This window comes from Struthio camelus, chromosome 1, assembly GCF_040807025.1.
Source record: "Struthio camelus isolate bStrCam1 chromosome 1, bStrCam1.hap1, whole genome shotgun sequence".
Lineage (NCBI taxonomy): Eukaryota > Metazoa > Chordata > Aves > Struthioniformes > Struthionidae > Struthio > Struthio camelus.
Window position 1 is genome coordinate 197,512,194 of NC_090942.1, and position 23,863 is coordinate 197,536,056.

General features: G+C 36.6%; 1 protein-coding gene across 12 annotated transcripts in view; it reads right to left on the bottom strand.

Annotated features, from left to right (window-relative positions):
• The window catches only part of NBEA (neurobeachin), a 530,623-nt gene that overhangs the window by 468,535 nt on the left and 38,225 nt on the right, over positions 1-23,863 (bottom strand). The gene's annotated exons all lie outside the window — the stretch shown is intronic.

Genomic DNA, 23,863 nt, shown 5'->3' on the forward strand with positions numbered 1-23,863 from the left:
TTTTTAAACATCCTTTTGGAAATTAAGCCTGCATACTTTAAGAGATCCTAAATAGCTATATAAAGAGCTACAAAAAGAACAGATGGTTTACCTACAAGGATGTTCAGATCACCCTCACTTACTTGAGGGTTATATTGTATTATTCAGAAAATTCCTTCAATATAGTTTTAGGTTAAGCATCTGAAACTGAAATGCAAGACAATACTTCCTTCAAGCATCTGCTCTAGGCAGAACATCTTTGAATATCTACAGTCAAAACAGCGGCTGTTGAAATTCCAATCATTTCCTTGAAAAAAATTCTTGTTTGTTTTCATCTGGAAAATAACAACATGTTACACTGTAAGGTACAACATGCATTTGTTGTAAAAAGGCATTTTTTGGTTTTCTATTCTGATTTAGACAAGTTAGAAAGCCTTTCTAAAAAAATCAGTTTGGCTGTGCTTAGACTTGCTAAAGACATCCAAACTCTTTATTTAAAGACATGTAATAAAAAGAGATGGATACTCTACTCTTTCTCCTGGGTAAAGTGTTACAGTAGCTTTTAATTCTATTAAAAATGTGCATCTTGCCTGGCTTCAGCTTGTGGCCACCTGTTCTTATTATGTTTCTTTTCACTAGAAAGCCTTTTATAATAAACAATTTTATCAAAAGGAACTCCCTACACACTTCAAATTGAGTCACCTCTCATCTTTCTCTGAAGTTGAGCTTTTAAGTCCTTTCCTGCAAAACATATTCTCCCACAAAAATAAAATAAACCAGTTCTGAAGGCTAATAGAGAAAAAGAAAAGTGGAGGAGCTCTGAGCATACTAACCAAAGAAAAAAATACAGAAAAAAAGTATGATATATGTATTCTTAGGGAGAAACTGATATGGGTACGCATTTTCAAAGAACTTATGCTCAAATATTAGGCCACAGACAGGAGACAGTGACCAAAAAAAAAAAAAAACACTCTTAATCACATTTTTTGTTCTTATGAAAAGCATGCTGCATCTCAGAGTTCTTGGCTCATCTTAGCCCAGCAAATACACAGGTTTAATTTAATTTTACCACACTGCTTAATAATGCTTCCAAATTCCAATTCCTTACCAATCTGCCACTTTTTCTTCCTTCTTGTATCACCCTCTTTTTTCATTAGTTATGCAACTTTTTTGCTCCGTACAATTTTACAGCTAAATAAGTGTTCAACATTTACTTATAAATTCAACTTTTATGTTTTAACTTTAATATCTGTTCTGTTCTTAATGAATACTAAAATAGCTTTCTTACAATTCACTTTCTGAACTGGGAAGCATTTTTCTAAGATACAGTAGAAGAAGAATCACTGAAATTACTGTAATTATTGAATACACCTGATTTAGATCGCAGCAATGTATAAAAATATGCATAAAATACAAGTAAGAATAGCTTAGGTGAACTATCTTTTATATGTTAATGCTCAGTTTTACCTCTATATAGCTTTCTAATTGCCCCTTTATCAGCTATTGCCTATTTATAAATTTGCTATTTCTTCCCTTTTTATAGGGAATTCCTCATCCTTTTATCTGAACAGTGTTGATAACTACACATCTACTGTTCTTGCCTCTTTTTTCAAAGCGCTAAAGAAAATGTAAGATAATTCCAATATGGTCCTGTAAGCCATTCTTCCATCATGTTAATTTTTTTCAAGTATTTTGTACACATATGTTTATATGTAAGTTTATATTAGCCTAAATCTTACCTCAGATCAGAAATCTCTGTCAAAATAGCATAATTCTCAAGATTCACCACAGAATAATCATTAAAATTTTACTGGTCATGAATTTAAGAGCTACATTGAATAAAAAGTCAGTTAGGCCCTTCAGTCAGTCATTTCAACATCTATCCCAGAAATTTAGGACCTAAAAGAAGTATTATTGTTTCACCGGAAACTGTTTTCCCTCTACACTGACAGCAGATTTTGTAAATTACCTTTGTGATCCAAACACTTCACCATGCAAATGGTTAACTTCCTGGTTGTTCAAAGCAAGGCACTATGCAGTGAGGAGTCAAAAAACCTGCACCATATTTGCTAGATTTGTCACTAGCTTCCCATGTAACTTCAAGACCTACTGGCTCTTCACACTCTTCATTGGGAAAGGAGCTATACATGTATATGGTATCTACTACTGCAGAGCTCTGATATTATTTGTAACATATAAAGATGATTGTTACCTTGTACAGTAATGTGAATTTTGACCTTTTTTCCCTTAAAAAAAGCAAATAAATTAAAAAAAAAATTACCAATGCTCCAAGATCCAGTTCTAGTCTCCAGTGATTAAAGGAACATTTCATTTAGCAAACTGGATCGATTTTTCCCAATACAGATATTTCCATATAAATATAATACTGCTGATAAACTATCACATTAGTCAGAGTATTTTAATTTACACCTAACTAGCAAGTTTAAAAACTATGTTTTTCCGCAGAATTTCTAGATTAACATATTATTCCAAAAATGCCAGTTAGCGTCAAAGCAGCAGTCTAGTGCAGCACTCTTTCTAGCTCCTAGCCTTGAACATCTGAATGCTCAACTTTTAAGGTCGTAACCCAAACTATTACAAACATAGAAAAACAAAATCGAACGACTACAGAATTTTGCACTCAAAATAGACATACTGAAAGTCCCAGGGATGTTCCTAATGAACATGGTTTCTGCTACACTTGCCACTTTATACATTCTGCAGTAAGTGAGGATACTTTGGTTAAAGTGCTTCAGCAAACAGGAAAACAAATAATTTTACTGCTGCACTGCTAGAATTATTATTAAACAATAATACATTCTAAAACAAAAAAAAATACAGAGGTCAAATTCAATCATACAGCAGAAAAAAAAATATATTCCTATCAAAGTTTAAAAGTAAATAAAACAACCATCCTGCTCAAACGGAAATCCAAATCACTCCTCCTTAATTAATTACTCTTATCTAGTACCATCTCCATAGGAATGGACCTCCTTCTGTTACACCCTTCAGGATGACCCAAACTACAATGGTGGAAAAGTAGGACAGCTCAACCTAGAGATAGGGGTGTCCTACTTCATTCAGCTATGTGACCTCTAAGAATTTAACCTCTCCCGGAATTGAGAAGATATAAAATAACATTTGATCCAAACACAGCCAGCATTAGTTCATAAGTGGCGCAACAAACACACGTGGGTAGAGAGCAAGGTAGAGACCTCCAGAGAGGAGCGTGCAGCCTTCTCCACTGTCAAACACAAAACGATCGGTGTCATCACTGACTTCCCATCCTACAAGTACGAAATTTTTCTGAAGCCAAACAGACTGTGCAAACCTGGACTCAGGAAGACAGATACAATTTTCCAATTTCTCCTGACACAACATCCAATTCAAAGCAAAACATTTCCAGGGCAAGAGCTATGTTTCAAAACTTCCATGAAGTCACTAAGCCTTTCTGCAAACATAGCCTCAGGTTTCTCCCTGTATTCCTACAATTCCTCTTCTCATCTGGTCCACAACTTTGCCTTTGGAAATAAACTTCGCAGAAGTCCTACAAACATCCTGCGTATGGGCAGGACAGGCCGGGTTTGGGCAGCAGCAGGCTGCCGGGTGTCCTGCGCGGAGGCGCCCTGAGCTGCCCCGGGCCGGTCACAGCCGGTTCCAGCCGGCTCCGGCCCCGCCCTGAGCGCCCCAGCTGCAGCCCCACAGGTGTCCGGGGGCCGGGTATTAAAGGGAGAGAGGCAGGCACTGGGGTGGGTGACCTGCTGTGGGAGGAGGTGCTCTGAGCCACCGGGGGGGACACACAGCCCTGAGGGGCCTCCAGCTGTGGGCGACCCACGCAGGGGCAGAGTGGCCCCCGAGGGGCTGCAGCCCACGCCAGGCTCAGACGGACCCTGAGGAAAGGTGTGGCGGGGGAAAAACTTGAACCCAAGAGTGGCGCAGGACAGACTATTAATAAGCAAAGAACTGCAGAGAAAACAAGGGAGCAAGGCACAGCAGAGGAAATTACTTAAGTAGCAGCCAAAACCCATTATGTAAAGGACCCTGACCTCCTGTGCCACCCATCGCCTCCCTGGAGCAATTGGGATGAACCAAGCATAACTTGCAGTGAAAGTAACGGTAAACTGAGACGAGGAAGGGGAGAGGATAAGTGTTTAGTATATATTGAGCCTAGGAAAGGACAAGAAAGGTGATTATGTTTGATTATTTGCATCTTTTCCCTCAGTAGTCAAATCAGTGATCAGAAGTTTGTATTAATTGGCAATAAATGAAGTAAAAGCTTCCCAAGTAAAGACCATTTTGCCCATGACGTTGGACAAGCAGAGCACTAACACTTAGCTATACTTTTCTAAGACTAGAAAATGCTCTTTAAATGAGAAAACGTAACATGCTAAGGCATTTGACTTTCTAACTATAGGGAAAACTACATTAGTAAGGGAGATGATGTCCTTTTCAAAATCAAAACAGTCCACAACCCGTACCGGTACTGACTGCAAATCTCTGTGCAGTAACACATTTGAAGGTGTGGTTGATTAATAGGGTGATGACAGGAGGCAATCCCACTATGCAAGCTGGTTCACCTGACTTCAAATACTTTTCTGCATTACAGATGTAACACTTTGAGGAGAAAGAAAATCAAATTACGGCTCGAACTGAGAACACTATCTGAAACTAATATAGAAAATAAGGAAAAAGGTAGAACAAGCACATCAACAATTTGTAGAGACACGTCCACAAAAGCAGATCTGACAGAGAAAGTTGTTATTTCTCTTTCATACCTTTCTGTAGCAAATTCTATAGCCTTGCCTAAAACTCTGTATTATCAGTAACCACCAATCACATAGTCATTCTATTTTATTTAGAGAAATGATACAAAGTCAACAACTTGTGTATTGAAAGATATTTTAGATTGCTGATGGAGGAAACCCTGTTGGCAAAGTCACTTTTCTTGAGTCTGGTTTCTTGGTTTCATTTCAGCAATTCAGCTTGATTAGTTACATTTAATTAGTTAGCTATACTTAGTTTCTAGAGCTACAATGGCATAGACTGGTTTGTAACACAAACAGCTTATCTGTGAAGTATTTGCTAGGAATTAGTAAATTACAGTTTAAGGTTAACTGCATTCTATATAGAACTGCAAAGTGCAATTCAACACTGTATATATACAGATGCTAGACATCAAATGTCTTAAGTTAAAGCACATACGGACTTGTTTCAGCTTTTCTTCTATTCTTGCTGTAATAGAATGTCCACAAACTTTGAAAAATTTTAATGGTAAAACACATAAGATATAAAGATTATATTTTCAATTTATTCATTATCTTTTATCAGGGCAATTCTCAAATCTGTGTTCATTGCTTGTAATTACATCCAGCTCTTCCACCTGCTTCCAGTGTCAGCTGCCCTCACATTACGCTTATTAAATGGTAACAAAAGTGCCTCTAGTATTCCATAAGCCTTTGTGTTTCACTGCTCTGTGCCTGTTCCAAATGACCTTGCTGTAATAAAACTAGAGATACACAATGGTGCCTTTTATACAGGCCCAGCTGGCTTGCTTTTGCCTCCTCTTCTGTGTACATCCTTAGCCTCTTGATGCTGGAAGAATTAAATAACTTTTATGCAAAATCGTGATGTATTTGCATAGGTAACAAAACTACTTGCATAGGAACTGTCATGTATTAGTAAACATGCAAATATTTCCTTCATGAACATTTTTACAAAATCTGCAAAGGGAAGCACTTTTCAAATACAAAACAATTTTTAATGTCAAACCATCAATCATTTTGATTCTATTTTAAAATGAAAATATATTACTATGACTTTTTATTAGAAATTATATGTTTACTAAATGTTTACATTAAACAGGTTTTTGAGGTTCTGCTATTTCTGTATTTCATTTGACTTCAGTACAGTTTCAATATTGAAAGAGAAACAGTAATATCACCTTTTTTGAGATTCCAGATATTGAAAAAGTTCTTGCTTAGCTAACACTGTCAATGAAAAATGACTCCAAAAGATGACCTAGGCATATATTCAAGAAAGTTATTTTAAGAAAGAAAAAGATTGCTTCAAGAAGAAAAAAAAACGCACTTGTTCATAGAATAGTTGAGATTTTTTTCCTTTTCTTCTGTAAAAACTATCCACCTGGCAATTATGCACATGAAAAAATTTTGAATGTATAGTCTTATAGTAGCCTAATACAGAAATTTCTGTATAGATAAAATGATTAGCGTTCTACACCAACAATGGAATAGGAATCTAACTTTCACCAATCAGGACTGACAAGTCTGAGGTTCTGGGGGAAAGTCTATACAGCAAATAAACTTTTTTTCCTCCAAATACAAGAGCATGATAAAATATTTGAATATTATATTTTTTAAATATCATAAGAAGTCAAGAACAGTTGAAAAAGCTAAACTAAGTTCCATAGTTCAGCAACAAACTCTATATGCATCTCAAAGAGCGGGCAAGATCATCCAGTAAAAATCCTGAGACTATAAACAGTCCATGCATAGATAGCTAATCTATTTAATTTTAGAGTTCTGGAATGGACAAGCAACACCTCTCACGTTTCTACTATACTGGACTACTTCCAACTCCATAACAGACACTGGACATAGCAAGACAATTTAGGATGAGAGTTCACTGGGTAGTTTTGGTGGCAAGTATCTGGAGATGGAGACCGCAAAAGAAAAAAAAGAAAACTATACTTTTTTTTTTTCTTAAACATTATCTTCCTTTACTTTAGTAATACAAGTAAAATTTAGTAATGTTCAACTATACATAATGGAATAAGCAAATACGAAGATGTAAAGGCAGGCAGGGGTACACTATTGCTGAAGCAAGTGTGAAATCTTGTAGTGTTCTGATGCAATTCCCTTAAGATGATCTGATCTCAGTTGATATTTAAAAAGCACAAAGAGTAATTGCCACACTAAAAAAAAAAATAAAACAAAAAAACCCACAAAACCCTAAACTTACCATTCTGCATTATCATTCATAATTCAAATCTATATAAATGAAATACATTAGTAATCTTTAAGTTCCAGGAACAAATAGATCTTTCACCTGAACAATCAAATTAAATAATTCACATAAGTTCTAGTTTCTTCCTTTTACAAGACAGGTAAAACTCTGTTATAACACCTAGAAATTCACTGGAGAGAAAAAATAAAACAACTCTAGAAAACCAAATGCGTTACAGGCACTTTCACCTAGTGTAAGACAGTAACATAACAAGAGCTACAGTCCCAGACTTCCTTAACAACAAGAAGAAATTATACACAAAAATAAAGCACAGAGAAAAGCAACACTGAAAATTAGAAGCACCAATACAATTCAGTGGGCCAAAGTCAACCAGAGATTACAAAGCAAATATCAAACAATTATTCCTGGATGTACTACAAAAGAATCCTTCAAATTCCCCCTCAAAAATATCACAGAGATTTGCCCTTTTAGTCTATTTGCCAGTCCATGTATTGGGGGCACAAGCCAACATACCTTTGTTTAAAAGAGTTTGAGTGTATTAATTTCCAAAATCAAAGTTCAAAAAACTGAAGTCATTAAAATTTCCATGATACTGCTATTTCAAATAGGTGTTGGGGGAAAAAAAAAAGTGCAAGTTTCTCTATTATTTCTATAACAATTATATTAAATCTTCCACCTGGAAGCTAAGGATTTTATTTAACAACTCCCAGGTAAGTCAAATATATGCTGGGTTTTTTTTGTTTGTTTGTTTGTTTTTTACTGCGTGAGCACAATTAAAGTATTTTTAAATCATAGTTTAGGCCAAAGTTACCTTGAGGATTACAAGTTACCTTGAGAAAAGTTTTGCAAGCTAGAAAATATCAGTGTACTTTCAAAGGTCAGTACTCTTTATACAAAATCAGGAAGAAAATGGCATAGTACTGTGAAAAAGAGACAGAGCCAATTTGAAAAAAAATAAAAATAAAAATGAGAGCATAAACTGCCAAACAAGACAGGAGAATGAAGCACAAGGAGAGAAAGTTTCATCCTGTTGACTATGAAAACACATATACCAAAAGGAAAAAAAAATAGTCATTTCTAGTAAAAGTGAAAAATAAATCTGTGATTCACCATGAAAATAAAAGACGCAACTGCAGGCAGGATTTGGAAAGGATAAGTGCAGAACCCTGCACAGAATTCAGGCACAACAGTAAAAAGTAGAAGAAATTTTAAAATGGGACTCTTAAGTAACAGTCAGCTGGAGACCTAAAATTCTGTGTCTCAGAACCTGGAGGGGTGCAGCTTCCAGGACAGAAGCGATACTAGAAAAAAGTTTGGGATGTTTTAGGAATGTTTTAGGTGAAACTCGGGTACAGTTTAAAGATGCTTTTAATTTAAATATCTATATGTAAGCTATGTATCTAAGCACTCATTTTTGATGGTGAAGATCTAGTCAATGTGGTCAGAGAAAGCCAGAGAATTATTCAGCTAACCACACGTAGGCCTGTGATTTATGATGATACAAACAGCCATCTAAATGATATAATGGAGGGAAGGCCAGAGAGAACAAAAGGTGGCTGCCTAGTCTTTCCTGAAATTTTGTAACTTTTTCCACTGCAACAAGGATATCACTTAGGGAGTTTAGCAAGTAAATTGTTCTTTTTTGATTCAACTGTTCAGGGTTTGGGGAAGAGCTTGAAATAAAACACTACCTCAGTGATTTTTTTAAAACATATTTCATCAAGAGCAAGGCACTGCAATATAAATGTTGCTTTTGTGTAGCTTAAAGTAAAAATTTTTACCTTTTCTTTTTTGTATTAGTTTATTATTAAAACTTGAAAGGCACATTATAACTCACAGAGAGAGAGATGCTCTTTCAGTTAGGACTCCTGACATGGAAATCCTCATATAATTTGTCTGTACCTCCCACAAAGCCTCGAACATGCAAATTAAAAAGAAAAACTTCAGAAAACTATGACAATTGCAAAAAAAAAAAAAAAAAAAAGAAACCATCCACAAAGAATATTTGTATTGCTCAGCTGCAATAGTTTCTGATATATTATGGTAGGTTTTCTTAGGCAAAATGATTCTATGGAATTTCTTGTGATACGTTGCAGTGAATCTCTCCTAAACAATGACTTTTTCAAAGCAGTGCTTAAAAATTAGGAAGATTGGCAGTTATCTTGCTCAGTGCTGTTAGAATAGCATAGCACTCCACTGGTTTTGCTTCTCTGTTTTATTGTAGTGCAATATAATGGAAGATCAACTTCAGTAAGCATACTTACCTCTTTCTAAAGCTCTTCTATCATGTGAAATACTGCAACTGTAACCTTTTATTGCTATCATATGTAAACAAAACCACTGCCAATACAAACATTTTACCTAATACTGAATATCATCTCTCCAGTTGCTCAGTCCTTCCAAATATGCACAAATATGCCTGCAGTAATCTTTTCTTCCCAGCTGTTTACTCAGGTTTTCAGAACTTCTATCAGCTCTTCTGAGATTAACATGAATTTGAAGACCTGAATAACCCTGGTCACTGACCTTCCAGATCTTGGCCCCAGTTACTTCTAAAGTCTGTATTTTTCTCTCCAGCTTATTCTACAGCTCAACCCAATTGGTAAGTACAGTTCTATGTAACTACTAGTAAGATCAGGAAGTTCGTCTAAGAATAGACATACTACAAAGAAAACTGCATAGAAAGTTGCTCAGGAGTAAAAGAGGAGAGAGGTAATATGACAGAAGGATGTTCAAGGTGATTCACATGAAGTCTTAAGGATAGCCCCAAGACCAACGGAAGAAAGTCTAAGGATACACTGCCACAGAAACAAGCAGTCTTATCGTGGTTTGGGGCACTTCTCTTTGGCCATACATTCCTATCCCCTTTCATGCATAATTAGTTTTCAGATGCATCTGTCTCACCACGACTGCAAAAGCATTAATGTTAACTGCAAGAAAGAAATCAAGAACATTTTTCAGCAGCAACAAAGTGTTAGACTGATCTAAATTTACTGTGATATTTTAACATTTGTCAACATAAAAGCCAAAATATAGCCAGTCAAATTCTTAGCAACATGCGATCACCTTTTTTTTCAAGTTCTATGTGGGTTTGGTTTTCATTACGTTACTGTAAGCTCAAAGTGCATTAGTATCTTATCAGATGTGGCTCATTTCTAGGTTTGGGTCAACCAACTAGAGTTCCACTTTCTCTAAAATGTCTTTTCTAGTACCCATGGATACAACTTACTTATGTTATGCCGGGGTCAGCAGATGGCACTATTACACATACTTTTTAATATTATGCTTTTTCCTGGTAAATTTTACTTTAACAGAAACCTTTTCCGGTTTGCTGTGCGTGCATGTTAATTTTGGCATTAGACGGTCAGTTTCAGAAGAAAACTCTTGTACCGTTCTGATGTTTAGGTTGCAGTCTATGAAAAAGACTGCCTTTATAATATTGAATAATTACCTCTATTTCAAGATTACTGTATATAATCCTGCCACAAATTATGGCTAACACACACCTGAGCTCATTCTATGTTTTTTCTCTAACAAGAAATGATCGTGAAAGCCCCAATAATTATTACTGAAATGAAACGTGATAGAAATCAAACTCCACCATGAGACCTCCCTTTCATCTATCAGGTGGAATGTCTACCAGACTCTTGGGCTTATATTAGGGAACACAACAAGAAAGGAAAAACGTCACTTACATCCTCCTGCATACACCCTATCCACCTCTTCCTTTCTATAAATAAACTGAATAATTATCACAGCATTATTTACATTGGGAGGATTTCAGCTCTGCCTTAAAATAAATTCAAGAAAGTCACTCTGTCCCAAATTATTAAACTCATTTTGGGAAAGATTTGTAATCTCAAAGAAGAAACAAAAGAGACTGAAGAGATATAAGGTGAGAGTTTTGTTTTACTTTTTTTTAAGTGAGTTGCCAAGCACTTTTGCTACTTTTTGCATATAGACCACTTTCTGAAAATTTACTCAGTTAAAACGTTACCTATGTATGCCATCAAAACAGTACATTGACAGCATTTTTCTCTTCTGTATTTCAGCCTTACTTACTGTATGCATTCTAACCTTGAAATTTCTGCCTATTAAACTCTTCTGAATGAATTAGGCTCTTCCATATTGCTAGTTTACTGTAAGATACATATAGTCTGGAGAAACTAGATGTCATTTCTAGCTTTAAGAAAAAGCCATTAACAGAGTAAACTAAGTCAAACTGTGTAAACAGAGAGACATGAATGCATTTCCTTGCTATTAATGCAGGACTATTTCCGACAACAAAGTCATAAATCGCACAAAGGTGTTTACACAGAGCGGACCGTTGCAAACCTCACTAGACCACTTCATCCCTGTTGCCAAATCCCTCCTCTCCTCTACCTGACCTCATGCCTCCTCAGTCTTCTGTAATTCCCAGGACACTACTTGAGGTAATCACTCCCCCACAATGCCCCTCCTACCCTTCTAAATGAAACTGATCCTCAAAGGGAATTCAGAGTGGCAAAAGGGATGAAGTTATTGCTTCAGAGCTTGCTTCAATTCCAGAAATAGTCACAGGCTGGGGGCAGTTATGATAATGATGCTCTGGCAAAGGACAGAGGCAGAGATTTCAGGATGATACAGATGATGAAGCTGATGGTAATACACAGAATAAAATCAGGGTGAGAGGTGGTCACTGACCAGTGGAAACCATGGCAAATTACTCGGACGATATGGAACAATCTACTGCTCCAGGATTGCTCTTCGTTCCCTACTGCCTAAACGTCTCATTCCTGCTCCACTCACTAAAGAGGAAACTGCAGGAACAGAGGAACCCATTCCAGGGATGCATCCTGCTAAGTTTACCTGGAGAAAAGAAAGTAGATTGCATTGCTAGTGTTTTGTACTACAATGAGGAAGAAAGCTGGAATGGAGAAAGCCACCAAATCTGTGTAGAAGGTGTTTCTTGTCCAATATCCCCATAATCTCACCAGTAAAACCTGCCTTGTTTGGCAAACATTCATAACATACACTTGAATCATCAACTTATACCTGCATGCCTGCTCTTGAAACGTTATTCATTTTAACTCAGCAAACTAGAGCTCAAGTAAGGCCAGAAAATTGAGATGATATTTTGAAGCCATACGGATATAATATGCTCAATAATGCATTAATTTCAACTAATGTAATTAACATTTTAATACGAATTTTGGTTTTTAGTTTTCATCTGAGGAAAAACCTGCTCTTCAGAACCATGGTAGTATCAAAATAGTAATCCTGAAGGTTTAAGTGTCCCCCCTCCCTTTTTTTTTTTTTTTTTTTAAATAATCCACTATAAAGTACAATCCTTACCTTTAAAACACTTAATAATGGAAAATTACTTACAATGGACACTATTCATCTAAGTGTTTACCAGATTTTACATAGACACCTTGTTAAAGTATTTCACAATGTTATGAATAAAAGTAATAAAATATATCATATTGTTTTGGAATCAAAATGGTATTTTATTGAATATACTTTAAGTTAATCTGTTTCTATAGAGTAAAACAAAATTGTGTATAAAAGAGTATTTCCATTAGTGAGATAGAGAGACAAACTTTAAGTTCACATTTGAAACTCAAAGCAAATATATTTCAATCTCAAACAGTTTCCTGAGCATTACATGCTTTTCTAATATCTAAATTAGCATAATGCCTACAAAATTTCCAACACCTTGAAATTAGAAAGAATCTACCTATCTTCATCTAACAAGAATTTTGGATCAAATTTTGAACAAATAAAAATTTTTCCTCATTCATAACTTTAATTTCTCTCAGTTTTATTTTATTCCCTAAACAAATATAGGCACAGTTTTGGCCAGTTCTTCTTTTAGCTATACATATATATATATTTTTTTTCTTCTTCTTCTTCTGGTAGGATAAGGCCTTCCAACAGTGATATAAATCTTTCATTAAGTCTTCACTTCGGCACTGGAATAAACTGATGGCATTCCCTTTTGGCCAAAATTTCTACTTTCAGTTCCAAATTCTTGAAAAATGCACTTGGTACAAACTTTGTAATAATTATTTGAACTGGACTTTGCTTTTTTATTAAGAAAAGAGAAAATCAAACTCAGCCGTTACAAAATACAAGAGCTGAACTTAACTTGAGGAGAAAAGCAGAAGTGATAAATTTACTTATTTCACTTACACTCTTCTGCAGTTTCTCCTTTTGGACTGATCAGTAATGTCATAGTCATTTGCTTCTTTTCATCTACCTAATCTAACTAATCTAAGAACTTGAATTTATTTCTTTAATCAGCTATGACAGTGGAACTCCAAAATGCAGATACAGCAGAGAGAGAGTAGTCTAGAAAAAGCAGTCTACCTACCAAGTTTATCCGACTGTCATATCTGTTGTGGTCCACATGAAAAGACACTAAAGCTTCTGAGTTCAGTAAGGTGCAACTAGAATCAATATTTCTCAATATATCATGTACAAAATTTTGCTCGCTCTTTAAGATTTTGTGTCTTGATGAAAACTAAAATTTCTAGCTAATTAAATAATAAAATTGAAATGTGAAGTCACGAGACCTCTCAGAAAGGAGGGGAAAACATCATCTCAAAGTACAAGACAGGGTGGAAGTGTTCTGCTTATTATATTGGCATTTTTAATCCAATTCTGTGAAGCAATTAAAAGCTTTAAAATAAATTTTCAGAGCCAGATGCATTATAAACCCAGAAGTGAGATGCATATTTAATGTATAACATAAGGGACAAGGCCATTTCATGATAATCTGAAGGAAAAGAAAGCTCAAATCAACTTCATCAACAGTTGTTTTCGGATAGTAGACCAAAAGGCAAAATGATGATTCGGTCATTAATCTGAAAATTAAAGAATGATTTAAAATTGCATTTTTCTATTTTATCTTCTGTAACTGTAATCAAGAATGCTATATTATACTTTTCTAAAAGGAACTTCTCTTGCTTTCATTCTTACTTTTAGTTACTCATTATCACAGTAAGGAGAATCTGACAAGTACAAGGTACATTTCTCCTCGGGAAGTCAAAATATCAAACATAGGCGTGTTTGCTCTGCAAGCACACAATATTGCCACCTCAGATGAATTTCGGGACAGGACATGGATGTTTTTCCCCCACCCAGCAGCAACAGTCAGCATTAGCAATTCTGGACACCAAGTCAGTGTAAAAAGGTCCTCCTTAAGTCTCCTTTGGCATGCAGCAACCAGTGCAAAGACATATTGCAGGTACCCGCAATTTGCATAGCGTGCAGTCAGTGAATTTTCCATTTATTACTCAGATATTAAGTCAGTTAAAAAAAAAATCTCTGAAATATCAAAGCAGAATTAATTGTTGAGTCATTTCTCTACAGAAAACACTACCAAAATGCTACCTCTCACGTACTACGTATGGAGAAGATCAGCACAATTTACCTCCTCCTGCAGAAGATGCAGATTGTGTTAGATTAAAATGACTGAACTTAATACATAGCCAGCTCTTCTTCTATTTCTGCTAAAAATGAAAGACCACGTGCTGGACTACATTAAAGCTTCTGTCTTGCAAGCCTTGCAGAGAGCCTCGACACCTTGCTAGGTCTTCCTCCTTTTCTCTCTCTCCCCTGCTGCCTACTACTACCTAATACTGAGCTATTTGCCCTTTCAGTAAGGGAGAGGCCAGCAGATACAGAAGCGGCTTATACTTGCTTGTGACAACAGAGGTCTTGCTCAGAGAATACCTACAGATGCTGCGCCTAGAAGGATCATTATCAAGACTTCCAGAAGGGTAAGATTCCCTGTACCTAAAGCAGCACAGTAATTACTCAAGTGACAGACAAAATCAGCCAGTGCACACTGTAACTGAATGCTCTGTTGTTCTTTCTCAGTATTTGCTGCAACAAAAGGCTCTTTCCATTGTTGTAAATTAACTACTTGGATTTGTGTTTAACAAACATTTTGCTTTGTCTCAGTAATTATGGAAGGAGCCTTCAGGAATTCAGATCACCAAAACTGGGAACATGATAGAAAAATCATTCCTACCCTTAGAGAGCCTGGCCTATATTTCAGCAAGAAGACCAGAAGAAGAGTATGTCACGTATCTAAGTCACTCAAGTCAATTCTTCATCTGTAGAACAGCTTAAATCCTTGAGAAAATTATTCATTTTTTTAATAATTATCAAAACTAAATCTATTGAAAATTGCATTTGAAATACTTAAAATTCAAAGTTATGTAAATTGACAACGTACCTAAGAAATACCTCTAAAGTTTTAGAGAAAAATGTAACCAGAGAGAAGTCAATGGTTAACTGTCTGGAACTAAAGTCTGTTGACAGGCTGAACAGCTCTTTTACTCTTTACACTCTTTTGCAGATTCACAGAATTTAAAAATAACAACAATTTTAGTCTGTGTGTTATTAAAGTCTACTACTATTTTGGCATATATCCCTATCAGTTCATTTAAATTGAACTGAAACAGGCTAGGATTTAAAAATACAAGAAAAAATAATTCTCCTTCAGCACTTCACCTTTTAATTTATGAATATAAGTGAATAGGTAGGTCTAATAATTTTAATGTCATAAGAACTAGGAAGTCAACTTAGTCACCTAATATTTCTAAATCACCTTTAAATACAAAGCTGATTTTAAATGAACAGTAATCAGCACACCTAAAACTGAAAATATTTACTAACAAAAACAGCTCTAAAATACTAGCTTTGCTGCTCACTGACAGAAAGGTAGTAACAAGCTTAGCAATAAGGCTTTATTTGGTGGTATATCAGAACACCTTAACTGCTGTCAAGCTTTCCTTTATGAAACATAACTGAAAAAGCCCAAAAGCATAGGAAGATGCACTGACTGCCTAAGGGCAATTCATGTGATTCAGATATCTGAAAATATACACTTACTCCTCTAATAAAGTAGTTCAATTTAAAATAAGATTATAAATGATGAAATTCCAAAAAGAAGCTTGAAAAGGACTTACAAAGCTTTGTTGTGTGAGGTGCCCCCAAGAAAAAGTAACCAAGAATAAGCATTTTCAGCAGTGTACCACATCACTATATTCAGACTGGCTCCAATTTCTTAAGTTACACGCTGAAAATAAGATTTGTTTGAAATAAGGTTTGTTACATCCTGTGGCTTTTATATAAGAGAAATAAAGTAATCCTTTCTCCTTGAAACATTATCTGCTGTTTCTTACTTCTGCACTCTATGTCCTAGAAGGTTGAAGACACACAAATCATTTTACAATGGAAATTACCTTTTAAAATATTTTAAAACAAAAATTATTCTTTTACTAGATAGAATGTTCCTATTTTCAAAATCTGCTAAAGACTTAAAACATCACTTCATTTGATGTAGAAATATTTGTTGTTTGAATTATTAAAATGTTACTGTGAACTCTTCTTACAGCCAGCCATTTAAATCATTTAAAATGGTTACCCTATGGATTCTGGAAGAAGTCTGTAGTCATTTCCTAATATATGTTTAAATAGCCAGGATGCTGACCAAAAGAAAAGTCAGAGCATAAAAGAGTGCATTCTACTAATAAGTAAATAAATAAATGAGACCATTCTGGACACCTGTAACAGGCAGTATTACTCTTAAATATCACAGCAGATGGATAAGAAAATTTTGACAAACCAAGACCTTACAAGCATCAATTTAACACGATAGGCTTTTTCCTCCCCCAAAAAAAGTTATAAAGCTTATTTCTTAGCTTAATTTACTCTCCCTCCCACAAGCCAGCAGAAGCAATAATCTGTGGAAAAGGAGTATCCTTGCTTTCAGCTGAACATGCACATTCTTAACTGTTCTTCTAGAATAACTCCAACTAGCTCACAACACATTATTTCATATCTGGTTTCCACTTCATATCCCACCATTGCTCTGGGAACAGGCTGATCAGATACCACCTCTGCTTTTAAAGTCTTTCTGGTAATGTCTTTTCAAGGGTAGAGAGTAGCTCATACAAACTAAACAGCAACCCTGCTGCCCTACATAACTCTTAATTGCTTTCTTTGAAGTAAGTATAACACACGGTAAGGAAACTTTAGGATACATACACACACACAATTTTCAGAGCAAATTCTAGAACGATTAAGTAAAAGCCAAGGAGATGTAAATATTTAAGATAAGGGAGCAGAAGAGAGCTTTCAAGCTTGGTTACCTTCAATAAGTTTCCCTTCTGCTTCATACCATGAGGGAAGGGCTTTATTTTTGCAGCCTGTGTTATCAGACTACTTTCTTTGATAGCTCTCAACAGAACGTCTGTGACGGAACAAACAACATTAAAAGCATCCTTGGACATAGCGTGTGTTACGATGGATCAGATCAAGAGAAGATGTATCATTGCATTCCAGAACTCCATGATCACAGAGATCTGGACATTATGCATGATCCTTACAAAAAAAGAAATACTGGAACAGCTGTGGAAAAGACCTCTACTGCAACCAGACTGAAATTTCCATGGAGAAGAAATCTGCTAATATGTACTTGTTCTGTTCACAAAATAGGGATTAGCCTATTTTTTCTGTGTGTCATCTGAGCAAATGAAAGTCTCTTTTCACCTGCTCAGAGTTAAGACACCTCATCATACTACGCATTAGATACGCTGAACTACATACCGCCATTGCAACAAAACACAGTTATTACCCATGCTTGTTACATTCCAGGATATTAACTTGAATCCCCTGCTTTGCTCAAGAGGTGAGCATTACAAGGGTTAAACCTTGTAAAATAAATTCACCACAAGTATTTGTTGTGGAAACAAATATGGATCGAGAAGAATCAAGGGATGGACTACACTAGCTTACAGCTTTTTTTTTTTTTTTTTTTTTTTTTTAAATATTTTCAGGTTTTAGCTAACACAAAACTTCCTAAGGTAAATGGCCCAAATCAGGATACACACTTCTAGAGTCTATGAACTCTTACAATAGCTTTAAAAATAATCACCAAAGGATTCTGCTACTTTTGCAGAATAATTTATGTTGATCTGTAAGCTGTTGTGCTGTCAGCACAGAATTTAAAAGCAATACTCTATTTTAGCACAAGCCCTGTCACAAAAATCAGTTCTTTCGCAAATGTTTGATAGTTAGTCTTTCTTTTTCACTTCTCCATCAGATAGGAGAGAACAATCAATCAAATACAAACGTCATTTATATTCTCAGATCTTACCAAGGGTTTCTACATGTCTTTGGACTTCTTGTCTAAAGAAGCATGAAGAGGTGCATGTGCAATTATCTACCTGATGATTACTGAGCAAATAACCTTCTCATTTAAAATATCATAGCAATTCAATATTCACCCTACTCCCACTTAAAAAAAAAAAAACATTACTGCAGAGGAATGTCTCATCTATGAAGAATTAGAAAAAATGTCTAAGAAAACCTTGAGAATGATATAAAAACATATTCCAAAGTTGAAAGATTTTTTTTTTAAATCATTAATGAACATGGAGACAGGAAGTAGACAAACACTGCTATACTTTTCTGGTTTTCATTAGTACCAGTAAAAATCACAGCCAATGCAGAAAGAAACTAACAGATGTGGTAAACCGCATCTCCCCCCTTCCCCCCCCCCCCCCCCCCAAAAAAAATTACTCTGGATGAGCTTCAGTGTAAGTGGTGACCTCCATAAAAGACATCACAGCACCTACCTCTGCTAAAATCTTTTAAGTAGACTGAAAGATCATGTGAGCAATTCTAAATTCAACACAAAAGATTTTAAGTCTACTGTCCATTCTGTAGAAGAAAAGCAAAAAAATGCAACTAGTACAACAGAGAATCTCTGTTGGCTGTGACTGGAAAGATCTTTTAGATTGCCTAGACTTGAAATAAGTTATTCAGGTGATAAGCATCGTGAATGATCTTTCTAACAATAGCACAGAAATAATCTCTTACAGCTCAAAGCCTGCCACGTTTGGCAAGTTGATGAAGCACGGAGTTGCCATTAGAAAAAGGTTCTCCACCAGATTAAAATTGTTCTAAACAGTCATTGTGCTGCTGTGCTTCCTATATGAGACCTATGTGGAACCTAGATGTGTTTCCTGTGCAGTGTTCATTAAAAGAAGTTATGCCCCATCTTCATATCCTCACCTAACTGAGGTGGCGTAACAAGCTAGGAATGATGAAATCTTTTAGTAAGCTAGGTGCATATCCATCAAGGCACTAATAAGTACCCAGCTATAATAAACCAGACACAAGACTTTGACGAAAGATGTGTACCCATGAAGCTCCTGTACAGGAAACTAGAATCCAAGAAGAGATGAACAGAAAGAGCAATTGAAAGGACTTAATTGAAAAAAGCTTGATTGAGTGCAACTTGCTCGGTAACTTCTGAGCACTTCTCTGCAAATGAGCAGAAACTGGGCACCTGGATAATGGAAAACATAGACCTCACTGACCACAAGCACTCTATGCTTAGGGAGGAAATATATTTAAGATAAAGGATGCAGAGGCAAAACAGCACATACATTGAATGGTACAGTGAATAGTGCATTAAAGAGTGCTTATTCCCTCTTCCCACAAAAGCGCAGTCATGTTCAGCTAGGGAAAGACAGTAAGAACCGTTAACAACGCTGCCTCGGAGTAGTCTGGAAGTAGTCCTGGTAAATTAATGGATGCCCAGAAAGAAACCATGGAAATCTAATCCCACATTTTCAGTAGAGATCCCAAAATGGAAGGGAGATAAGGGGGATATCAGAGATACAGCTGAACAGCAACATCTATGAAAAACTGAGGAGGTAGTTCTAAGCACAGAATTGCATGACTGAAATAATACAGAACTTCGTAAAGGTGGTATGAATGCATTGATTGTTTTCACTCCACTGCAACACTTCTATCTAGCATTATTGTGTAAACATGCATAGTGTCCCCTCCACTAGGTATCCCATAGCAATTCTGAATGATGCTTTGGTACCTCACGTTGTGGGCTATAAGGCCAGGCCATTACTGGAGATAAGAGGTTTCACAGATACTGAAATCATCCTTAATCAATGAAAAATAGTATGGATCTCTATCAACATAGCATCTGCTTTCATTGGTTGATTGTAAGGAAAGAACTGTCCAGAGCTGAAATAATCAGAAAAACATACAAAACAGCTAACATGGATACTGCTGGTTGCTGCAGGACTGCATCTGATGCTGAGATGTTGGCAAACCAAGAGACTTATAATTTAAGTAAATAATTTGGACTTACATTTATATCACACACACATTCTACCTAAATTCAAACAAAAGAGTCAGAATAGTTCGAAGAAAAGCAGATACATACACTAAACACATCATCAAGGTACTGAGCAATATTCTTGTGTATTTATAAATAGTTTCATGGTCAATTAGCCATGTACTACATAAAAATAACAACATAACAACTATACAACAGTAACACAGTTTTACAATACTATGCTGTGATATATAATGGAAGCCATGGCTAGTAAGCTTTAAATTCTAGTTGCTGAGCAATTAAGCGTTACTGATATTATCTGGTCAATACTGTTCAAGAAAAGTATAGGGGCTGCTACCTCTGGCAGGCTCCAGGACCCAGGGATCCCTCCTGCCTGGCTGCTGAAGCCTGGCCTGCTGTGCCTGGGAACCCAAAGGTCTCTGTCCCACACTGATGGATGCAGCTGCTCGTCTCCCATTTGCAGGTTCAACCAGTAGCGAGGCTGAATGTGTATTCCAGACACACACACACACACACACACACACACACACATAGAGAGGACATGAACACAGCTGGCTACACAGACGGCTACAGACAAGGTGACACCTGCCACAACATCCCCATATAACACTACCAGAACTCACAAAAAAGTATCAATAGCCAGCTCCCCTTCCTCCTCTTCAGCTAATAACAACTGAAGGTTAATAGTGAAAACACATGTGTGATCTCTCTCCCTCTAGTTCACAAATACAGACACATCCACAGATCCCTTGAGTATCAGCACACCCCCTCCGTCTGTCTGATATCCCTGTCTGGATCCTGAGCTCCCTCAGCCTGCTATACATGCCTCCTACCCATCAGGTAGTCCAGCTTAAATTCGCTACTGTATTATGCGTGTGTACATACATACATACCAGGCTAGGGGAAAATACAAACACTCTGGCCCCCCAGGGGCTGCTGCCCAGGCACATGGGCACTAAGACCCACGGTTCCTGCTCCAGCCACTGGCACCAAGACCTTCACTTCACTTTCACTCCAGCCTCCCTAAGAGCTGGCTCTCAGGACCCACAGGCCCTGTGACCCCTGGTCCCACTCCAGTGGCAGACACTGAGACCCTCTCACTGGGGGCCACCACTGCCCGAGGTCTCACTCCAGTTGTTTGTCCAAATTCACTCACTCTCATCTCTCCAGTTGCTGGCACCTAGACCATACCACAACACATGGGATATGGAGTGAGATTACACAGAAAGACAGTTAAGAAATGATTTAATACAAAGATAGGATAGATTGCGGTGATGAGAGGTGCAGGGCTCGGTCAGATAAGCACACTGACCAAAAACTGCTGACACATGACCGGTGCTTTTTATACTCTTTCCTGTCTATTCCCCTCTTTGTTCCATAGAGAGTTTCACATAGTCTCACAAGTTCCCCTGTTATCTAAAAATCCTTGCATTTGTCTTGTTTCCTTCTTTTTACAAAGTCCAGGTTCGCCGTTTCTGCAGGTTCATAATGGCCCATCAGTTAGTGACTGGAGGCTTTTGGTCTTGTCATCTTCTCCATTACTGCTTGTCTGTCAGGTTTGTGTCTGTGTGTTTTGTTTCTGGCTCCCTTCCTTTACTTGTTAGTTACTAGCTATTTTTGCACTGAAAAATTCCTTGATCACTGCTCTCACGTTCCACACACCCCCTCACAAACAGGCGTTCTGACCTTGCTGCTTGCCATAATAACCAAACAGCCAGAGTGACTGTTCCAGGCATCCATGATTTGAAATGTGAGATGGAGAAAGGGAAAAGGGAAAGGAGGGAAGAAAAAAAAAAAAGGCAGAAAAGTATACTTTTCCGTAGTAAGGAAAAGAGTGGCAGAAATCTTCAAGACAGAGCATCAGAAAACTTCCTGTGCTTTAGTCTGTGCCTGTTGCCTCTCATCTTTCATATTTGCCTCTCGTCCTAGATATTTACCTGTTTGTGTTATAAGCTGATGAAAAGAGTTATAAGTTGATGAAAAATTTTTCATCAACGGCAGTCATAAGTGAACACTGTAAATAAAATATAGTTTCTGCATTTTATTCAGGTAGGATCAGTCTTGCAATGAAAGTTTCAAAGCTGACTTAATTTTTGCAGGTGATGAAAGTTCCAGCAAAAACAGAAAACTACAAGTATTTTGTAACACTGATTTATATCATCTAACAGAAGCCTAGACATTCCCAGAACACCGTCAAATTTATCACACTTAAGGTTATGATCCTTTACAATTAAAAACTAAACTTTCGTTATTTTTCAGTACATACTATTTTGTGTGTTTTGGACAACATTTTAAAATATTAAAGTCCTAATCTGGCTTTATCGAATGTGGTCTTGTTTTTAAGTGATTAACAAAACAGATAAAGAAATTATATCACATCAAATAACAAATTTGTCACCCTCCACAATTCAGTACAGGAAGACGATATCAAGATGAAGTTCAACATTAAACAAATTTCTGCATTTAGCAGATCCAGTTCATTTTAGATCAACTGAAGTTTAACTGTCAAATTCAGACTGCATGTCAACCACATCAGAAACTTTTATTTCCTTTGTAAACTAGCCAGATCTCTGACACCCTCTTCAGTTGTAAAAAGGCTGGGGGGGAAGCAACTATATCTACTATAACTCTCTTTTTTTTCCAAAGATAAGAAAAATTATGCAGGAAAATTAACATAAATGAACATGAAAAAACAGCAAACCGCTAAACTTGTTTTAAATTAAGTAATGTGCAATAGGCCAAAGTTATATTATGCACGTCTTCTCTACATTGGCACATCCAACTACATTCTTCTTCTCACTCACTTTTTTTTTTTTTTTTTTAAACCAGCTTGTGATCGTAACTATGTTGTCTTGTGTAGCTGGAATTAAGACACTGTTTGGCACAATCTCCCATAAAGGTTTAATTTTTATCTAAGACACTAGCCACGATTAGATAACAATCAAATTCAGCTAGTATCACTTAAAATTCAGCTCTTTTAAAAAAAGTACTATTTATATTGAATGTTTTATAGGCAGCTCTATCAATAGAAAGATTATGTAATAGAAACTAAATATAAGATATATAAGTTTATATTCACAAACTAAGCTATGCATCAGTCCGTCTTGTATTGTAATTGTGTTCAAATTGAAAACAGACACTATTTACAGAAATCTAGATTATTCCTATGCAAGTAGTGATTTACATAAGCAAAGCACTCTAGAGTTGGGAATTCCGCTCGAGTAATTTACTGCCAACCAATGCAAACCTCCAATCGCTGATGTGAGTATCAAGAAAAAAGAGGAACACAAATAGGTAAATAACTAGGACGAGAGGCAACAGCACAGACTAAAGCACAGGAGGTTTTCTGATGCTCTGCCTTGAAGATTTCCGCCATTCTGACACTCTTTTCCTTACTGCACCTTCCCTGGCGTGACTCGCCGGTGGGCCACAGCCCCTGAGGGGTATTCCTGACCCAGTGTGGGCTGCCCATAAGCCACAGCCCCTCGGGTGAGTCTCTGCCGCAGCGTGGGTTGCCCAGGAGCCACAGTCCCTCAGGGGTGTCCCTGATCTGACATGGGTCCCCTACGGGCTACAATATCCTCAGGAACTTACATAGTTTAGTACAAAACAGTTATAAGAGTAATTAAGGAAAAGTTTACTTTTGCAGTATTTACCAAAATTGGATTGCTTGAGAGGAGTTTCAGATACAGGTCTCAAAATGTATGAGACCCGCTTTGGATCTAGAAATGGTTT